This window comes from Cervus canadensis, chromosome X (assembly GCF_019320065.1).
Source record: "Cervus canadensis isolate Bull #8, Minnesota chromosome X, ASM1932006v1, whole genome shotgun sequence".
In the NCBI taxonomy this organism is placed as follows: Eukaryota; Metazoa; Chordata; class Mammalia; order Artiodactyla; family Cervidae; genus Cervus; species Cervus canadensis.
In genome coordinates, this window is record NC_057419.1 from 107,721,949 (window position 1) to 107,727,948 (window position 6,000).

The following is a 6,000-nucleotide window of genomic DNA, read 5'->3' on the forward strand; positions in this document are numbered from 1 at the left end:
ACTTCAGGCTATACTACAAAGCTACAGTCATCAAGACAGTATGGTACTGGCACAAAGACAGAAACATAGATCAATGGAACAAAATAGAAAGCCCAGAGATAAATCCACCCACCTATGGACACCTTATCTTTGACACAGGAGGCAAGAATATACAATGGAGACAAGACAATCTCTTTAACAAGTGATGCTGGGAAAACTGGTCAACTACTTGTAAAGAATGAAACTAGAACACTTTCTAACCCCATGCACAAAATAAACTCAACATGGACTGAAGATCTTAACATAAGACCAGAAACTATAAAACTCCTAGAGGAAAACATAGTCAAAACACTCTCTGACATAAATCACAGCAGGATCCTCTAGGACCCACCTCCCAGAGTAATGGAAATAAAAGCAAAAATAAACAAATGGGACCTAATTAAACTTAAAAGCTTTTGCACAATGAAGGAAACTATAAGCAAGGTGAAAAGACAGCCTTCAGAATGGGAGAAAATAATAGCAAATGAAGTAACTGACAAAGAATTAATCTCAAAAATATACAAGAAGCTCATACAGCTCAATTCCAGAAAAATAAATGATCCATTCAAATAATGGGCCAAAGAACTAAACAGACATTTTTCCAAAGAAGACATACAGATGGCTAATAAACACATGAAAAGATGCTCAACATCACTCATTATCAGAGAAATGCAAATCAAAACCACAATGAGATACCATTTCATGCCAGTCAGAATGGCTGCTATCCAAAAGTCTACAAGCAATAAATGCTGGGGAGGGTATGGAGAAAAGGGAACCCTCTTACCCTGTTGTTGGAAATGCAAATTAATACAACCACTATGGAGAACAGTGTGGAGATTCCTTAAAAAACTGGAAATAGAACTGCCATATGACCCAGCAATCCCACTGCTGGGCATACACACTGAGGAAACCAGAACTGAAAGAGACACGTGTAGCCCAATGTTCATTGCAGCACTGTTTATAATAGCCAGGACATGGAAGCAACCTAGATGTCCATCAGCAGGCAAATGGATAAGAAATCCATGGTACATATACACAATGGAATATTACTCGGCCATTAAAAATAATACATTTGAATCAGTTCTCATGAGGTGGATGAAACTGGAGCCTATTATACAGAGTGAAGTAAGCCAGAAAGAAAAACACCAATACAGTATATCAATGCATATATATGGAATCTAGAAAGATGTTAATGATAACCGTATATGCGAGACAGCAAAAGAGACACAGATGTATAGAACAGTCTTTTGGACTCCATGGGGTAGAGCGAGGGTAGAATGATTTGAGAGAAAGGCATTGAAACATGTATATTATCATATGTGAAATGGATCCCCAGTCCAGGTTTGATGCATGAGACAGGGTGCTTGGGGCTGGTGCACTAGGATGACCCAGAGGGATGGGATGGGGAGGGAGGTGGGGAGGGCGGTTCAGGATGGGGAACACATGTACACCCGTGGAGGATCCATGTCAATGTATGGCAAAACCACTACAATACTGTAAAGTAATTAGCCTCTAATTAAAATAAATAAATTTATATTACAAAATAAATAAAATGAAGCATAAAAAAAGAAAAAATATAAAGTGAATGAGTAAATAAATAAAAGAAGGTAAAAGGGAACAGAAGTGGAAAAGAGAGCAAGAGCACATTTTTGCTTTGCAATATAATTTTTAAGAGTTTTTTTTAAAAATGTGTTTAACTGTTTTGGTAGTTAAGTCACAGTAATTAATACATTCATGGTTTTTTTTTCCCTTTTAATTTTGGAAAATTATATCAGGTCATCCTATAATTATTTTAAATTAACTCTGAATAAGGGTCATTCTGGTACATTCTCAAAATGACATTTTATTTTTTTTAAATAAAGCATTGAGAAACACTCTTAATAGAAGAAAGCTATATCTGGCCTCACATACATGGATTCTCCTTTTCTCAGCAGTAATTTCTTCTGTGAACAAAATAAGCCTTATCTAATATTTGGGAATATACAATATGTTATAAATACTTTCACCTACCATGTGATTTATAATCTAGCTTTACTACTAGCATCTTTTACCCTATAGAAGTTTTAAATTTGCATACAGTCCAATCCCATAGAGGTTTTGCAGGTCATGTCCTGTTTAAGAACAACATCTTCAATTAGTTAACTCCCAAAGGCTACATTTTAAACAACATTATGAAACTATTATATTTTCTAGTAGTTTTGATTTTTTAAGCATATGAGAGATTTAATCCACTTGGAATTATTTTATCTCCTTGATGTGACATAAGAATTTATTTTCTTTTCCACTAAATCAGTGATACTCAACTGGGGCAGATTTTGCCCCCAAGGGACAGGTGGCAGTGTCTAAAGACATTTTTGGTTGTGACAACTGGAAGAGGTCATGATAATAGAATCTAGTGGGTGGGGGCCAAGAATGTTGCTAGACATCCTACAATACACAGCATAGCCTCACATAACAAAGAATTATCCAATGTAAAATGTCAACAATGATGAAGGTGAAAAACCCTGTCCTAAAGAGATGCCATTGAAGAAAAAGATTGGATTTTGGACAAAGCACCTCAATCCTTTGCTGAAGTGGCTGACAGATTTCCAGTTACATTAATTGGCTAAAACGAGAATTCAGCATTTTGACTGTTGGCCTTTTATGATCTACTGTGAATAGCTCCTACTTGTTTATTTTAGGAAATACATATTTTTCTATGAAATGTTGAAAACATGCATACACACACACATATACATGGGATCATGTGGGGCTACGTAGGATGATAGATTTGAGTTCAGATGTATCCCTCTGAAACCATATCATGAGTCTCCTTTATCACATCACTACTGTGGGCTCTATACTATCTTCCCCCATCCACATGGATAATAAGTTGAACAATACATTTTCAAGTAATCTTTGCTTGTTTGTTCTTTTTTATTGTTATTTTAACTAACTGGTTTTCCAATTTCATACTCTATGTCCAAAAGAAACACGCTAGAAATAATATAGATGCTCAAACCAAGATAAAATAAAAGCAACGTTCCAGAATAAATCTTTTCCTTACCTTTACTGATCAAACAAGGGAGATATAATAGACTCTAAAGCATTTATCTTCTTCTGAGATGATCCTGTCTATAATTTTGGTCTTGGATCAATGTTGTTTCCTGTTGTTGCTACTGACCTTTCTTAAGTACACAGTCTAATAAAATTGGAAAAGTTGGGAAGAATCTGCTGTTAATATCATAGCACTCCCATGGCTATGACCAATAAGGTATTTTAGGTTTTAACAGAGGAAAAACATAAGATTAAAAATGAAGTATAAATTTAGGGCTTTTTATGTATTCTACAAAACCCCAACAATCCTTTAAAAACTCTCATTAAGCTGTTTGCTGTTAGCCATATGTCAGGAGTGACCTTAAAATATGATGTAAACTATGGCCTGACATAGCTGGGAAAAATACACTGTAGCCATTGTTTTTCAATGTCAAACTGTAGTACTCTTTCTGAATCTGGCTTTCTAATTTAAATGGTAAAAACATAATTTGTCTGAAGGACTGGTGAAGACATAAGGCCCCTGATACCAGTGTTGGGGCAAATTTGGAGAAACTATTGCATTTCCAAGGTGGTACTGCTAATTCTGGAATGTTATTATACCAGGAGCCTGGTGTACCTGTGGACTTTGCCATTACCTTTGTCAAACTGGCATTGGCAATGAGGGTTTGCATACAGTATTCTTTGACTTTAGGAGATGGGGAGGGTACATCTGGGACTCTCTAGGCTGCCTGACCTGAGTATTCTGATTGGTAACTAGTACACATAAGGTAAGGCTGGATATAAACTTGTTTTTGCAGTATACCCAATACAGTGGTATGCTGGTAAATGTTGAATGATGTTCTTTAATTAAAAAAAAAAAAAAACCTGATCTGTGGCATTTGTTAATTTCCATTGTGTAAATACAACAGACATGGCTGATGTCCAATTAACAACTTGACTTAACAGAGTTGGGAAGAGATGTACACAACCAGTATGTACTCATTCCAACATGTTATCTTTGTCTTCAGTCAAAACATTTATAAAGTTAGCACTCACACATAGTATAGAGATCATATTTCTTAAGTCTGTCAATGTATAGAACCTTCTTCCTAGTCATTCAAAAATATGTTTGTTCTTAAGTTTGGGGGAGGCGGTTAGAATTGTGGCAAAAATAGAAACAAAATGTTTGGATATAAAGATTCTAATTATGAAAATAGGAAGCCAATCAGCTTGAAAAGCAGTGTTTGTTTAAGAAAAAAATCTATTCCCTTCTAGTCCTGTAGAATTGTAGGAAAAAAGGAGAAGATAGAATTTGAACAAAGAGATGATTCATCAGGTCTTTGCCTCACATGTTCAGTCCCACATCTGGGGATAGAGAGGGTGTGATTCTGAAATACATAAATCATTTTAAAGGAATACCAGATTCAGATAAGCTTAGCCCCACGATTTTCTCTGACAATACATTGCATACTGGTATCACCCCAGTCTGGAGGGAGGCTGTGACAGAGAAAAGGGTGTAGTACAATATGATCAGGAATTGCAGTCCCCACATGGTGCAGAAAGTATGTAAAACTGCAATTTCCTTATAGGGTATCAAAAAAGTACGGAATGGTACTTCCAAGAGAATTTGCAATAAAAGGCTACAGAGGTAGGGGTGATGTGGCTGTGAAACTAAGTGCTTACAGGGCAGATTGACTGTGTCAGAGTGCCATCTCTAACTCAAGGGTCTGAGCCACCTGTGCAAACAGAGGAGCAGACCAATTACTAAGTTAGAAATGGTCACCGAGAACCAAAATGCCAGGATGTGAGGGCATGAGCCAAACATTTTAGAATTCGGGAATAGCATGATACTACATGTTCAGGGAAATGAGAAATATACTTAAGGGTAAAAAGAAGCTCCTGGACAATGGAAGACATTATCCATGAGAATATGGGGCTTATCTCTTCTCTGCAGTCCCCAAGTCATGTAAGTTTGGTTTCCCCGTACATCTAAAATTCATCTTGGAGAAGAGCAGGGAGGGGGTGGAGGAATAAAATCACAACAGGTCTAAGCCATCTGAGTAGATACTTGTAACTTAAAGAGATATTTCCATGTTATGTAGTAGGGAGAGCTGTGTGTGTGTAAGAGGGGGTTACTCCTTGGAAAGTCACAAGTTAGAGAAGCTACATTTTTGTCTACTTGGGCAATTTTGTGATTTCCTGTACCTATAATTACCTTTGTCATGATTGGGGAAATGGGAAATGGCCATCCTGAATAGCTTTGGGCCAGAAGGAACACGTGAAGATGCTACTTTCTTCAGGCCTACTTCTGCAATGAAAAGGCAATAGAGTAAAGTTGGACTTGAGTCATGGGTAGTCATGGATGAGGAGTCAAAGGCTTGCAGAACCAATGCCTTAGGAAATATAGGAGAATATCTCTAAAATCTGTTTGCACTTTGCAAGGTGTTATGCAAACCTCATAATAAATGCTCTAAGGGCATAACCTTTGTTGCCAACAAAGGTCCGTCTAGTCAAAGCTATGGTTTTTCCAGTAGTCATGTATGGATGTGGGAGTTGGACTATAAAGAAAGCTGAATGCCAAATTGATGCTTTTGAACTGTGGTGTTGGAGAAGACTCTTGAGAATCCCTTGGACAACAAGGAGATCCAACCAGTCCATCCTAAAGGAAATCAGTCCTGAATATTCATTGGAAGGACTGACGCTGAAGCTGAAACTCCAATATTTTGGTCACCTGATGTGAAGAACTGACTCATTTGAAAAGACCCTGATGCTGGGAAAGATTGAGGTGGGCAGAGAAGGGGCTGACAGAGGATGAGATTGTTGGATGGCATCACTGACTCAGTGGACGTAAGTTTGAGCAAGCTCCAGGAGTTGGTGATGGACAAGGAAGCCTGGTGTGCTGCAGTGCATGGGGTCACAAAGAGTCAGACACAACTGAGCCACTAAACTGGAGGGCATAACCAAACC